This window comes from Nycticebus coucang, chromosome 8, assembly GCF_027406575.1.
Source record: "Nycticebus coucang isolate mNycCou1 chromosome 8, mNycCou1.pri, whole genome shotgun sequence".
Taxonomy (NCBI): Eukaryota; Metazoa; Chordata; class Mammalia; order Primates; family Lorisidae; genus Nycticebus; species Nycticebus coucang.
In genome coordinates this window covers 14,008,282-14,025,000 of record NC_069787.1, presented here as the reverse complement: position 1 = coordinate 14,025,000, position 16,719 = coordinate 14,008,282, and the positions used below count along the sequence as shown (strand labels likewise).

Below are 16,719 nucleotides of genomic sequence, written 5' to 3'. Positions count from 1 at the left end.
CAAAAAATAGACAACTAATATATAAATAAAAATAAAAGTTAATTTCAAAAATCAGATCATGCCAAATCTTATAGACAATAGAAAAAGAAGAAATACTTCAAAATCATTCTACTTCATCTGGATACATCTGATTTTAAAATTAGAAAAAATATATGATTATAAAGGGAAATTATAAACATATTTCACTTATAAATGAGGATGCAATATCTTAAACAACATATTAACAAGTTTAATTAAAAATTAATGAGTAAGCAATGTACTTTGGTCAAAATTAAATCTAATTTATGTAAGAATTAGTCACTATTTGCTTTCTTCTTTTTTTTTCTTTTTGTTTCCCTCACCCACTCCCTCCTTCTCTGTCTGCTCTTCCCTTCTCCCTTGCCCCACTGTGTCATTAATTGTCCTCATATCAAATTTGAATGCATAGGATTCATACTTCTCCATTCCTGTGATGCTTCACTAAGAACAATGTGTTCCACCTCCATCCACGTTAATACAAATGCTACAAAATCTCCATTTTTTAATGGCTGAATATTATTCCATGGTGTACATATACCATAGCTTGCCAATCCAATTTTGGGTTGAAGGGCATTTAAGCTGTTTCCACATTTTAGTGACTGTAAATTGAGCTGCGATAAACAGCCTAGTACAAGTGTCTTTATAATAAAAGGTTTTTTTGTTTTGTTTTGTTTTCCCCTTCTGGATAAATGCCCAGTAATGAGATTGCAGGATCAAACAGGAGGTCTAGGTTGAGTTCTTTGAGGTTTCTCCATACTTCCTTCCACAAAGGTTGTATTAGTTTGCAGTCCCACCAGCAGTGTAAAAGTGTTCCTTTCTCTCCACATCTGTGCCAGCATCTGCAGTTTTGAGATTTTGTGATGTGGGCCATTCTCACTGGGGTTAGATGGTATCTCAGGGTGGTTTTAATTTGCATTTCTCTAATAATTAGGGATGGTGAGCATTTTTTCATGTGTTTGCTAGCCATTTATCTGTCTTCTTAATAGAAGGTTCTGTTCATCTCTCATCCCCATTGATGTATGGGATTGTTGTTTTTTTTATTGTGGATTAATTTAAGTTCTGTGAAGATATACATTTTCTAATTACCTAGTGATAGGCATATTTTTCCGTTTCAGTGTGAACACTGACATTTATATAATTTTATTAAGTGATTTTATTATTTCATATAGTTAAAAGGTATTTCATGCCATTAAAATTGTTTTTCATTTTTACATACTTCAAGTATTTACATTGAAAAACCTATGGTGCCTTGATACTTTCTTAAATAGCGTGCAAAATAAAATTTAGCCCCACTGTTTTTAAGGTTCATATTGATTATTGATATGGTATGTCATCATACCCATATGATGGGGATGGTGAGGAATATACAATTGAATAAATCAGCTTGTCACAGAACCAAGGAGAATGGTCCAAGCCCAGATCCAACGTATATGGTTAGTTTGTAATTATAAAGTTGCAAGAGAATCTGAGAAATAAATTTTTGTTTGTTTATAACTTATTCACAAAAGAACTGATCTAATCTAATGAGAGATTAATTACAATCTTTATTTAAAATAATATTGCATGTATTCACATCTACTGCTGCAAAAATATTAATATCAATTATGGGCTGCTGTGAAGACTCCTACTGGTAGTATATACACAACAATAATTTTCTAAAATACTACATCTGAAAATCTTAAGCCTCAAAGTTTTCTCAAAAGGTCACAAGAGCATTTAACAACTATTAAACTAGTGTGAGACACTGTTGTGAGCCATTAATATGCATTTTTGTTCGTTTTATTCCCCAGACAAACAGATATGGATGTTATGAATCTCTGGGATGAGGGATAAAGTCTAAAGGAGATTAAATAATCTGTGACCCCAAGCCTTTGTGTTTATCTTCTACATTATTTTGCTTGACTTTTTCATTGGAAGATATATTCCAACTATACTGATCTCTTCTCTGTGGGGTAAAATGATGCTGTTAGCCTATATACCTTTTCCCCTTTCCCTACTCTGTGTATTTCCTAAATTCCTATAAATTCAAAGAATACTGTCACAGAGTTCAGGGATTACCTGCCTTGCCCTCCTTAGATGGTACAGTCTCAGTTTTGTTGCTGTTTTTCTTTTCCTCTGTTGTCAATTTATTAACTTCCAACATCTGTTCCAACCCTCTGTTCTCTGCCATGGGCAGTACCTAATTTTGATCTGTACTCTGTTTTTGCTTCAATATAAATAGGACAAGCCACTTTAAAATAAAATGTTGGATCCATAAAGAAGTCCAATGGGAATTCATAAGGCTTGGAAAGCAATGTGAGTCTATTCAAAGGGACTCTTAAAGAGAGAACAAATGAGAAACTGCACTGTCTAGCTAGTAAATCTGGTGATGCTTTATTCCCCCCCCCAATATACTGACTTAGTATTTCATTAGATCTCTATTTTCCAGAAAAAGTGTTTTTTGCTTGAAATATATATGTGTATATATATATGTGTGTGTGTGTGTATTTATATACATATATATATATATATATAATTATTCTTGTTCTACTGTGATTACAATGTCATCAAAGGTAAAAAGGAGAAATGAGCTATGAACTGGGATAAGGAGTAAATCTGACTTACGTGGAGGGGTGTGACTGTACCCGAATCTTTCCCAGCTCATTGAACCACTGTCATTGTAATTTTTGGAATTTCCATCATATCTTTCTCAGAGTGGTTGCTCAGGAAATATTTGAACAGATACTACAGAACATTAGCTGTCTAATAAAAGGACATGACATGGGTTTATGAGACTTGCTAGTAAAGCTTTGAACCCTTTCCTACTATTCATTCACACATTTACTAATTTCCATTTTATAAAAGATTATTTTAAGTTTAAAAGGCAGTCAGCATGTGTGATGGGCATCTCCTCAAACTATAGTTCATATAGGACAGACTGATGAACATAGTCATATTTCTGAATGTGATGCTTATATGGATGGAAATCTACTAAAACCCACATTCCTAACTATTTGACACATTGTTGCCACAAGTTAATATATCAAGGTCAATCCACCCAACCATTCCTGGAACACTGTGTTCTCTGTAACCAAGAGAGAATAAGATGGCTATAAAGATCCGTGTCTGGCTATCACTTAGGATGCTTTTAGCCCATCTTCCTAAAAACAGAAGCACCAGGCAACATTGCCTTTAACTTTAATTCAGTAATATTCAAAGCTAGACTTAGTTTGCAATGCATAGGGATCTTATAATACGATGGGGGTAGAATAAGGCCAACTTACTGTGCAGCACACTTGTGAAGGAGGGACAAGATTATATGTTTTTTTCTTCCTAAATCATCTGGTTTGAATCATCTGGTATTCCTCTTGGATCCACAACACACTTCCAATTATTTCTGGAATGACATTTTGTCCTAATAATTAAAAACATTTTCCTTCATTCAGGACCAACTGCACAACCTATGGATCCCAGTGCAAAATGAAAATTCAGCTCCTCCTGTTCAAAAAACAGCATTAAAGTCACATAGATCTATGACTATTTCTTTTCTATTGTGATCTCTTTTTTCTCATCTTGTCATAGTTTTTTTTTTTTTTTTCTTCAAACAAGTTTATTTTAGAGGGAAAACATGTCACTACCACTTTTAAATCCTGGTGCATTCGTGTAGTCTTGGTACAAGACACAATCAAATCACAATGTATGTCAATGATTTTATACTGAGACATATACTTAATATAAAGGCACATTGTACTTAATAAAAAAGTGTTATTAAGTTCTTGAACTTTTTTTTTTTTTTGCAGTTTTTGGCCAGGGCTGGGTTTGAACCCATCACCTCTGGCATATGGGGCCAGGGCCCTACTCGGTTGAGCCACAGGCGCTGCCCTAGTTATTGAACTTTTAGATTATAATTTTATAAAGTGCTTTTCATAAAGTCTTATGTATTATAATGATTAAGTGAATATAATTTCCTAAACAAAGGCACCTTGAAATGTTATTGGCACATGGCATTTTTTTTCTTGCCTTTTTTTTTTTTCATAATTTAAAAGTCTCTTCACAGGTCTTGTCTCTTCACAGAGACTGTAAAGTCTCTTCACAGGTTCGTGTCTTCCTCTTTGTTTAAATTTTCCAGCATCTGAATAGCCAGCCCTTTTAGAGAATAAGGTGAACTTTAACTTGGCACTGTAAGGTCAATTTTGAGGCAGTCTTAGGAGTTTAGCCATTTCTCTAGTGTATAAACTGCTTCTTACTGATTTTTAAAAAATTATATTCAAATGGCAAATTCCATGATTTGAGTTTTTTTTTTTTTAAGTACATGTCTTCTCTTCAAGGTTTTTAGATGTTTACTCAGGATCATTTGGACATACGTTGATGGCTGTCACAGGTGTAACATTCACTTTATCCAACTGAAGAATTCCTTTGTATTCAGAAACTGGAAAAAGCACCTTTAAAATGGTTATTATCACAGCTGCTCCTGTAATTCCAACCACCATGGCGTTCAAAAACAAAAAGAATACTGGGAAAATGTTGCTCCGGAACCTGCAGAGATCTTTTCTAAACTTTTCTGTCCACTGACACATTACCTTATATGAAGAATGGAGGCTCTGCTCTGAGAGGAGTTTCAGGTAAAGCATCTTCATCTACAGTGGTTGCCCCATTCCTGATAAGATACTGGCTAATGGTCTGCAATGAACTAACACTTTCTCCTTTTTTGAAGAGGTTAGGAAGAGTAAATAAAATGTCATTGTCTCGGGAAATAGAGTACAGCATGCTTTCTTCCAAAGGAAGGGTGCAGTTTGAATGTCTGAGTCCTGCCTGGTTCTTAACTAAAATATCAATTTCAGTGACATCCTTTTGTTGAGTTGCCTTCCACCAGTCTCTACTACCTCTTCTTGAATGACAATTAGTTGCAAACTGGAACCAGATGTCATAGGCCACTCGTGAACTAAAATCCTTGCACTGATAATTCCAAAATATTCTTTTTCCTCCAAATTTTCCAGATTTTCATCCTTCACAATCAAAGTCTGACAGCTTATTCGGGTTGCACCACTATGGACAGGGAAGTCCTTTATATATACCTGTCCACGCTCACAGCTTATGTGAAAAACAACCTGTATTTTAGATGTCTCCCCATTATCTCTCTCCGTAGTTACGTTAATTCTGGTGCCCGCCCTGTTGCGGTCTTCTACTAACATCCATTAGAAGATTCAGCTTCATACACTCAGCCTGCACATTAATCTCTATACAAACAACCCTATTCGGGACCCTTCTGAGAGACAGGATTCTGCAAGGATAGCCAAGCCCCAACTATGATTTTCAAAACGTCGTGTCCCTATTTTTTTTTTTTTTTTGCCGGGGCCCGGTTAGAACCCACCACCTCCAGTATATGGGGCCAGCACCCTACTCCTTGAGCCACAGGTGCCGCCCAATAGTTAAGTTTTTAGTTAAAATCTTTTTAAGTAAAGAAAAATTAACATTTTAAGTTATCAACATGACTTCCTACCATTCATCTTTATATTGTACAATGCAAGTTTTAAATGCAAATGTAGGATCATTTAACTTGTAGGTAGAATCATCAAAATTACACAATTCCTATTTTCTGGTTCATATATACCTATGTATTTCATTCTTAGCATAAGAATAAATAGAAAGTTGGCACAAAACTAACTCACCCTGGGCAGCGCCTGTGCTCAAAGGAGTAGGGTGCTGGCCCCATATGCAGGAGGTGGCGGGTTCAAACCCAGCCCTGGCCCAAAACTGCAAAACAAACAAACAACAAAAAAAAAACTAACTCACCTTTTCCTACTTCATTTTACAGGCACACATTTTACCAGCACTCTCCTTGACTAAAAAATAAATAAGGAAGAACTGAAAGGAAAAGAAACTCCATATGGTAATTTACATATATATATATATATTTTTTTTTTTCTGGCATGTCATCATTTTTGCATGAGTAGTCACTGATACATGAACATGAAGTAGGAAACTATCTGGCAGGGCGTCCTAGCTGCTCCTGTTCTGTCGCAGCCCTTGTCCCCTGTCTAACGTCAGGGCATGTTCTCCTTTGACTACACACACTCTTGTCCCACCAGACCTCACTCACCAACCACAAGTGCAGAAATGAAACAGTTAACAATTCGCAGGGGCAACCTCAGAGCATCACAGGGAGTGAGGCCCTTCTGAGTGCCACTGGCCAATTTGGACACATAGGAAGCCATTTTTTTCTGGATTTCACTCATGTTTTCTGGAACTATTCCACCTCACGCGTAAGTACAGGAAGAAAGAAAGGACACAGCCTAACTACAAGCTTAAGTGTCAAGTCATGACTTTTTTTAAATAATCTGAACACACGAATCCACTATTGGAGAAAATTTCGCATTCAACCAGATCCCACATGCGTGAAAATATGTTCTAACCTGGAAAAGAATTAACAAAGTTAAAGGGTTACTTGGAAAATATGTGGTGTTTAAAACAGATGTTGCTTAAATGGTAAGCTTAAAGGAATCATCGTAGGACATCCAGCTATTTCTAAGTCATAAACTCAAATTCAGGAGATGTTTTAATAATATCATTTTTCTCTTCCCCTATTAAAAATCCTAATTCATAAAAAATAATAATCATGTACTATAAATCCTGAATCATGAAGCTCCTCCGACCCTAGATGTAAGTTATGTTTTCTGGCTCACCTGTTTAATGAGGGAGGATGTTAGAGTGATGTGTGTCTAGTCAGATTAAGCCTACTTATTTTGGGTGTCTCTGATCCATAATTCTAGTTTTTTTTTATTAAATCATAGCTGTGATCCATAATTCTAAAGACAGTTAGTAATCCAGAAATGGATTTGTAGCTTTTATACATCATTAGCTTACATTTTGCCTCCATGTCCAGGCAGAGCAAAGTTTAATGATTTGGGCATTCTCTGCCTCACTGATTCTCTTTCCCACCTGGGGATTTTATATTTATTTTCACCTGCTACCTTTGACCATGGAATTTGACTCAAGGAAGCATGTATGACAATGAGTCTTAATGGGTGTAGTACCCTCTGCAATGCTCCATCCGTGCACTAGCCTAAGGGAACAAGATGGCAATATAAAATGAAATGGCATATAACACAACCAGTCCAATAAATTTGAGAGCTTTTTTGTTCCTTGGAGATATATTAGTGCATTCTGGAGGATTTATCTTGCCTGTGAAATTGAAACTAGTAAAATGCAGATGCCTAAATAGTTTGGCCTTAAATTTCAAATATTCAGGCAATTCGTGTGCATTTTACATCAAGGAAACTCTGTTTTCTTAGCTTATTGAAAATGATAAACTATTCCGAATAACTTTAGATTTTTTTAAAAAACGTTGTCTATTCAGTTATTTTATTTTATTTCCTTTAACAGAGCTTTTTCTTTCTAGAGTAAAAGGTTTACACCCAATTTGTTGAATGTACTTGTAAATATTTCTTTCTTTTTGATACTATTATGAATGGAGTTGTTTTCTTAATGTCATTTTCAGATTGCTCATCACTAGCATATAAAACTACGGTTGCATTTTGCATGTTGGTTTTGTATCTTGTGACCTTGCTGAACTCATTTCTCAGTTCCAGCAGGCTTTAGTACAGTCCTTGCAAACTTTCATATTCAAGTTTATGTCGGACCTCTTCTTTTTCAGGAGGGAGGGCTTTGTTTAGCTTTCTTACGCAGTTTCTCTGGATGACAATTCCAGTTCTAGGAAGAACAGAGCGGTAGAGTTGACATTCTTGTCCTTTCTCAGATGTCAAGATAATTTTCACCATTATAACAGCGTTAGCTGTCGGTTTTTTCACTGACTCCTTTTAAGGGGTCAAAGAAGTTCCTTTGTATTTCTAGTTCCTGGGGAGCTTAATCAGGAACAGGTTGGACTTGTCAAATGCTCTTCTGTGTATGTAAAAGGGATCTTTTGTTGTTCTTTTATAATTTTTGATTATTAATAGTACATAATAGTTGCATGTCCTCATCGGGTCCACGTGATGTTTTGATAGAAGCAGGCAATGTGAACCAATCAAATCAGAGTAACTGAGGTATTGCTAACTCAGGCGTTCATCATTTCTTTGTGTTAGGAATATTCCAACTCCATTCTCTTAGTTATTTTATTTCATTTGTTTTTATTATTAAGTCAAATGCACATAGATCATGAATATATTCATGCATATGTGGGGTACAATGTGCTAATTTTTTTTTTTTTTATACAATCTGGCATGGTTAGATCACTTATGGAGCATAAGACAAGGGTTCAAGTCAAATCTGTCAAGTATAGAACATAGATGTTTTGGCACAATAATCTAGTACATGAGGTGAAAGCTATGTTGATTGGTTTGATCTTTTAGTTATTTTGAAGTATACCCTAACTTACTGTTGATTAGAGTCACACTGTCGTGTTATCACATATTGTTCATTCTACCTATCTAAGTATATTTTTATACCTATTAACCATCCCCACTTTATTACCCTCTCCCTGCTGGTAATTACCATTCTCTCTTTACTACTGTGGGATTAATTGCTTTCAATAACTAGCTCCTGTGTATGAATGAGATCATACAAGATTTGTCTTTCTGTGCTTGGGTATTTCACTTAACATAGCATTCACCAGTATCATCATGTTGTTTCAAATAGCAGGATTTCATTCTTTTTGTGGCTGTATGATATTCCATTGTGTAAAGATACAATTTCTTTCTCCATTCATCCATTGATGAGTGACACTTAGGTTGTCTCCATATCTTATTATTGTGAATAGTGTTGAAATAAATACCAGGGTGCAGATATCTTTTTGATAACTGTATTTCCCACCTTTGGATATATATATAACAGTGGTATAGCAAGGTAATGAGATGGTTCTGTTTTTAGATTTTTACTTTTTTTTTTTTTCCCTGACACAGTCTTACTCTGTCACCCAGGCTAGCGTGCCATGGCATCAGTTTAGCTCACAGAAACCGTAACCTCCTAGATTCAAATGATCCTCCTGTCTGAGTCTCCCTTGTAGCTGGGACTACAGGAGCCTGCCACAATGCCCAGCTAATTTTTCTATTTTTATTTTTATTTTTTTATTATGAAATCATAGCTGTGTACATTAATGCAATCATGGGGCACCATACACTGGTTTTATAAACAGTTTGACACATTTTCATTACACTGGTTAACATAGCCTTTCTGGAATTTTCTTAGTTATTGCATTAAGCCATTTATATTCTACATTTACTAAGTTTCCATGTACCCTTGTAAGATGCACCATAAGTGTAATCCCACCAATCACCCTCCCTCCACCGATCTTTCCCCCTCCCTCTCCTCCTTCTCCCCCTTCCCCATATTCTTAGATTATAACTGGGTTATAGCTTTCATATGAAAGCCATAAATTAGTTTCATAGTAGGGCTGAGTACATTGAATACTTTTTCTTCCATTCTTGACATACTTTAGTAAGAAGAATATGTTCCAGCTCCATCCATGTAAACATGAAAGAGGTAAAGTCTTCATCTTTCTTTAAGGCTGCACAATATTCCATGGTGTACATATACCACAATTTATTAATCCATTCGTGGATCAATGGGCACCTGGGCTTTTTCTATGACTTAGCAATTATGAATTGGGCTGCAATAAACATTCTGGTACAAATATCTTTGTTATAATGCGATTTTTGGTCTTCTGGGTATATACCTAGTAGAGGAATTATAGGATTGAATGGCAAATCTATTTTTAGATCTCTAAGTGTTCTCCAAACATCTTTCCAAAAGGAATGTATTAATTTGCATTCCCTCTAGCAGTGTAGAAGTGTTCCCTTTTCTCCACATCCACGCCAACATCCCTGGTCTTGGGATTTTGTGATTTGGGCTAATCTTACTGGACTTAGATGGTATCTCAAGGTAGTTTTGATTTGCATTTCTCTGATGATTAAAGATGATGAGCATTTTTTCATATGTCTGTAGGCCATGCACCTGTCTTCTTCAGCGAAGTTTCTCTTCAAGTCACTTGCCTAGCCTGCGATGGGATCACTTGTTCTTTTCTTGCTTATATGTTTGGGTTCTCTGTGGATTCTGGTTATTAAACCTTTGTCAGAAACATAACCTGCAAATATCTTCTCCCATTCTGAGGGGTGTCTGCTGACATTACTCAGGAATAAAAACAAAGCAGGAGGAATCACGTTACCAGACCTCAGACTATACTATAAATCGATAGTGATCAAAATAGAATGGTACTGGCACAAAAACAGAGAAGTAGATGTCTGGAACAGAATAGAGAACCAAGAGATGAGTCTAGCTACTTACCATGATTTGATCTTTGACAAGCCAATTAAAAACATTCAGTGGGCAAAAGATTCCCTATTTAACAAATGGAGTTGGCTGGCAACCTGTAGAAGACTGAAACTGGACCCACACCTTTCACCATTAACTGAGATAGATTGGATTGAAGATTTAAACTTAAGACATGAAACTATAAAAATACTAGAGGAGAGTGCAGGGAAAACCCTTGAAGAAATCGGTCTGGGTGAGTATTTCATGAGGAGGACCCCCTGGGCAATTGAAGCAGCTTCAAAAATACACTACAGGGACCCTATCAAACTAAAAAGTTTCTGCACAGCCAAGAACACAGTAAATAATTTTTCTATTTCTAGTAGAGAGGGGTCTCTTTTTTGCTCAAGCTGGCCTCAATGTCTTGAGCTCAAGCCATCCTCCTGCCTTGGCCTCCCAGAGTGCTGGGATTATAGTCATGAGCCACCACACCCAGCCTGTTTTTAGTTTTTTTGAAGAAGACTTCATAGAGCTTGCACTGATTTACATTCTCACCAATAGCATGTGAAGACTTGCTCTTTCTCCACATTCTCATAAGCATTTGTTCCTGCTTGTTTAATAAAAGTCACTTTAGCTGGGGTGAGATGATGGTTCATTGTAGTTTTGATTTGCATTTCTCTGACACTCATGATGTTGAACATTTTTTCATTCCCCTGTTGGTCATATATGTGTTTTCTTTTAAGGAAAAAAAATCTCCTTTTTAATTCAGATTATTTGAGTTTGTCCCATTGAGTTGTTGGAGCTCCTTATATATCCTGGTTATTAATCTCTTGTCATGTGGGAAGTTTACAAATATTTTCTGGTGGTCTCTTCACTTTATTTCCTTTCTATGGAGACGCTAGTTTGATGTGATCCCATGTATTCAATTTTGCCTGTGCTTTGGAGCATTATTCAAGAAGTCCTTGTCCAGACCAATGTCCTGAAATGTTTCCCCAACATTTTCTTCTAGTAGATTTGTGGTTTCACGTCTTACATAGACATTTTTAAGTCATTTTGATTGATTTTGTACATGGTAAGAGATGAGTCTCATTTCGTTTGTCTCTACCTCTACATAGATATCAAGTCTTACAGCATCATTTTTTGAAGAAATTGTACTTTCCCCCTATAGATTATTGCCAACTTTGTCAAAGAAAAGTTCACTATAGAAACGTGGATTTGTTTCTAGATCCTCTATTTTGTCCCTTTAGTCTATGTGTCAATTTTCATGCCAGAATCATGCTGTTTTGTTTGACAAAGCTCTGCAGTATGCATATAATTTGAAATCAGATATACATTATGTAATTCCTTCAGTTTTGTTCTTTTTGCTTAGGATGGCTTTGGGTATTCTGGGACTTTTCTGATTTTATATAAATTTTAGGATTACTGTTTCTACTTCTGTGAAGAATGTCATTGGTATCTTGGTAGGGATTACATTGAATGTGTAGATTGCTTTGGGTAGTACAAACTGTTTAACAAGATTGATTCTTCCAACCCACGAACATGGAATATCTTTCCATTTTGGGGTGTCCTCTTCAATTTCTTTCATCAGTGGTTTCCAGTTTTCATTATAGAGATATTTCACTTTTTTGGTTAAATTTATTTACAGGTACTTTATTTGTAGCTATTCTCAATGGGATTAATTTCTTGGTTCCTTTTTCCAGTTATTTACTGTTGTACAATACAGAAATGCAACTGGTTTTTATCTGTTGACTTTGTATCCTGTAACTTTATTGAGTTTGCTTATCAATTACAATAGTTTTTTTTTTTTGTTTGTATTGTTTTGTTTTCGATGAAGTCTTTAGGTTTTTCTAGTTATAAAATCATACCATCTGAAAAGAATTTGACTTCATGCTTTTTTGTTTTTGAGTTAACTGCTTCTTAATTTTTTTTTTAAATTCAGATTAATATGAGGACACAAATGTTTAGATTACATTGTTTTCATTTCAAGGTAGAGTTCAAGTTGTGGTTGTAGCTGAGCTCTTGACTTCTACCTTTTTAATTTGAAGTCTTTTTTTCTTTCCCTGATCTGTTTGCTCTAGCTAGTAATCTAATACTACACTGAATAATGGTGGTGAAAGTGGGCATCCTTGTCTTTTTTTCAGTTATTAGAGGAAAGGTTTTCAGTTTTTTCCCGTTTAGTGTAATACTAGCTATAGGTCTCTCATACATGGCTCTTACTGTGTTGAGGTTAAGTTTCTTTTATGCCCGTTTTTTTGTGAATTTTTGTCATGAAGAGGTGCTGAATTATATCAAATGCTTTTTAAGCATAAATTGAAGCAATTATATGGTTGTTGTTCTGTTAGTATGATACATCACATTGATAGATTTACATGTATCGAGCCATCCTTGCATCCCTTGAATTGCTCATGATCATAATAAATAACCTTGTGAATGTGGGCTGGAATTAGATGTGCTAGTGTACTGTTGAGGATTTTTGCATTCATATTCATTGGAGATATTGGCTGATAATTTTCTTCATTGTTATTGTTGTATATTGTCTCGGGTATCAGGATGATATAGACCTTGTACAATGAATTTGGGGGTCTTCTTTCCTTGATTAGGAGAGACTCTTTCACTATATTTTCTTTGTAAGGCTGATAATTCTCCTAATTTCCATTTTGAGGCTATTTTCTGAAAGGAAAGGACCCTTCCTTTCTTGGAGGCTTCCTTCTGTTGTTGTTGCTCTTTTTTTCTTTTTCCTCCTCTATTTTCAAATAGCCTGTTTTCAACCTCACCATTTTTTTCCTCTGCTTGGTCAATTCTGTTGTTGAGGATTCCAACGCATTTCTCAATTTGTCAATTGAATACTTGAGCTCCAGATTTTCTACTTGATGTTTATTATTATTAATATTTTGAGACAGAGTTTCACTTGGTCACTCTTGGTAGAGTGCTGTGGCATGTTAGCTCACAGCAACCTCAAACTTTCAGGTTCAAATGATTCTCTTGCCTCAGCCTCCCAGGTAGCTGGGACTACAGGTGCCCACCACAGCACCTGGCTATTTTTTAGAGAAGGGGTCTTGCTCTTACTCAGGGTGGTCTCAAACTCATAAGCTCAGGCAATTCACCTTCCTCTGCCTCCCAAGTGCTGGGATTATAGGCATGAGACACTGTGCCTAGTGGATGTTTATTATTATCATTTTCTTTGTTAATTTTTTCTTTTACGCTTTTTTTTTTTTTGAGATAGAGTCTCACTGTGTCGACCTTAGTAGAGTGCCGTGGCATCACAGCTCACAGCAACCTCCAATTCTTGGGCTTAAGCAATTCTGTAGCCTCAGCCTCCCAAGTAGCTGGGACTACAGGTGCCCGCCACAATGCCCAGCTACATTTTTGTTGCAGTTGTCCTTGTTCAGCTGGCCAAGGCTGGGTTTGAACCCTTCAGTCTGGGTGCATGTGGCCAGCACCCTACCCACTGAACAATGGGCCTGAGCCTTTTTTTAGTCTTTCTATGAATTCCTTCTCTGTGTTGTCCTGAGGCTCCCTGAGCTCCTCAGGACAGATATTTTGAATTCTTTATCTCAAATGTCATATATCTCCCTTGCTCTGGGATTTGTGACTGACACCTTATTTAGTTTGTTTGGGGCAGGCATCTTTTCCTGGGTATTCTTGATGCTTATGATCTGGTCCGTTGGTCACACATCTACTGCTCATGTGTGAGCATGGAAGAGTAGGTAATTGTTCTATTACTCACAGGCTAGATGTATTTGACTCCATCCTTTCCCACAAGGTATGGCAGATATTCAAAAGGAATTAAGTATTGTGACTAAGTCTTTGATAACCGCTGCTTTATCAGAAATGGGGTGTCCCAAGCCTAGTAATGCTGTGACTCTAGCAGATTCCTGGTGGTACCACCTTGGTGGGCTTGGGTAAGATAGGGGAGAACTCCCTAGATAACCAGGAAAAGTCTTTTCCTCACTCTCTGTGAAGGGCTGCTGTAATTGGGAAAAGAATGATGTGGTTACTCCTTCATGGCTACCAGTGCCAGGTCACACTTGAATCCAGCGCTGTCTCACTCAAAGGCCATAGTGACCTGGCCTCCCCTGATTTTAATTCAAATCCCAAGGCTCTTTGGTCAGCCAGTGACTTCAGGGCAGCATGTTTACTTCTGGCCCGGGGTGAATCCAAAAATACCCTCTAGGAGCTGAGGCCTAGATTCAGTTTGATACACTCCTATGCTGTGGCTAAGCTGGTGTCTAAGTTCCAAAGCAAAGTCCTCCAAAATATTCCCTTTCTTTCTCCCAACTGGAAGAAGACTTTCCCTGCACTGCACTGCCTGAAGTCAGGGGAGAGGTGAAACAGGCTTGGCCACTGCTACTTATGGTTCATAGGTGCACCCAAAGTCCACTGGTTCTGGGCCAGCGCAGCCAAAGGAATTGCCCAAGGACTGCAGCTTTTGTAGCGTGATTGCCTTATGAAGTTAACCCAGGCCCTAGTCTGCGTTTTGTCAGCTAGTTATGGTGGCTAGCTGGAACTTGGATTTCTGGGCAGGAGATTTACTCTGGGCTGATCTAAATGCTTCCTCTGTGGACAGTGGCAAAATTCTTCCCTATGCTGTGTTCCCCTGCAGCAGGACAGCCCTGAATTTCAATGACTATCCTATAATCACTTATTCTCCCTCCTGGGAGCACACAGATCTCTCTCTCCATCCTACTTGCCTTGCTGGCGTGGCACCACTGGGGCCTGGGACAGGGCTGGCACGGGCAGTGCAAGATTGTCTTTTCTTCCCTCTTGAACGCCTCTTTCTTTGCCGTATGTTTAAAATTCAGTAGGATGATCACTCACCGGATTTTTGTTTCATCTGAAAGTCCTTGCTTGTGTGGATAGTTGCTGAATTTGTTGTTTGTGCCGAGGAACCATCTGCTGGAGATTTCTGTTTTTCCATCTTGCTGCTCCCTGGATATATGGCTTCAATTTTTAAGTCAAACTTTAGGTAAGAGAATTTCTAACAAATTTATGATATAAAGTGTTTATTAAATGCGATAAAATTCCTTGCCATTTGTGACAGTGGTTGAACAGTCAAAGGGTCATGACCCTGTTTATTTAGCTACTGTGTGACTTCAAGGGAGTAGAGTGTGAAGTTAAAGATAATGTTTGAGACCCAGAGAGTATTATACACAGCAGCCTTTCAAAGCCTCAGTGATCTTGTCTGTAAAATGTCTATAATCATTAGGATCTTAGGTGTCGACATTGAAGAAAGGATATTGAGTGCTGAAAGAGATAGAAGCCTTCACATATACAAGCTAGGAATAAAATATTGTGGAATGTGGATTAATATAGATGAATCAGTAGATGTTTATTAAGTACCTACTAATTATGAGCACTTTAAAGGTGTGGAAAATGTAGAGAATACATCTCTGCTCTCAAGGTGGGAAACCAGTGGTAAAGATAAAGTGATGGTAAGCAGGAGGACATTGCCTCATCCCACGGGCCCAGCTCTCAGCTGTCCTCAAGGAACGAAGCATCATCTGTGTACAAACACATTTGAGCTTCACAGCCAGACTGTAAGTTGGGTTCAGCATGTTCACCTCCCTTGTAAAAAGGAAACTAAAATACCAAGAAATCTAGTAAATTTGTCAAGTTCACACAAACAGGGAATAGTGAGATTGGGTCTAAAGAACAGAGTGAGCCTACAGTCTACTATAATGACTTCTGTCTTACACACAAAAAAAAACCCTGAATTTTGTCTTCAAATCTTCAACAGTAATTTTATGCTCATTCCAATAATGTGGATGGAGCTAAATCGTATAATATTCACTAGAAGAAATCTTACACAAGAATACATTCTGTATGATCTCAATTATATTAAGTTCCAAGGAAGAAAACAAACCTGATCTCCAGTGCAAAATAATCAGAACGATGTTGCCTCTGGAGGGGAGAGGAGGGTTTCTAGAGCGTGGGTGGGAAGACTTTACTGGATGCTGGTCCTGTTCCGTGTTTCTTGCAGGTTTGCTAGTCATTCCTTTCAATAAAACACAGCCATGACATAATTTATTTCTTGAAAAACAAGGAAGAGGAGATCAAAACTGCACAAAATTAGGATCCTAAATACAAAGGAAAACTAATTACAAATGAATCTCAAGTTGTCTATCTATGTGCGCTTAAGATTCAATATCATTTCAAGAAAGCAAATTTTTGGTGCATGCAAAGATTTGGTGACATTTTAACTTGGCTTTCTCTTTTGTAAGACAGTCTTGAAAATAGGCAAACACAATAGACCACAATGAGTTTCTTAGACCTAATGCACTTATTCTCACAGGTGTAAACTCTTCTGAAGCCGATATATGAAAATCATTTTTTTTAGTGCTGGCTATTTTATTTATTGTTTTTAGTTTAATGCTCAGAAAAGATTTTTTTAACATGAAAGCATTTACATTTCAACAAACAATAATAATGTGTAATTTAACCTAAATAAGTAATGTGTATTTAACCTAAATAAATGTCAAA

The 16,719-nt window shown here is 36.9% G+C and overlaps 1 pseudogene; it reads right to left on the bottom strand.

Annotated features, from left to right (window-relative positions):
* Positions 1 to 4,295: 4,295 nt before the first annotated feature.
* On the bottom strand, positions 4,296 to 5,189 carry LOC128591284 (glycoprotein integral membrane protein 1-like; annotated as a pseudogene).
* Positions 5,190 to 16,719: the final 11,530 nt, after the last annotated feature.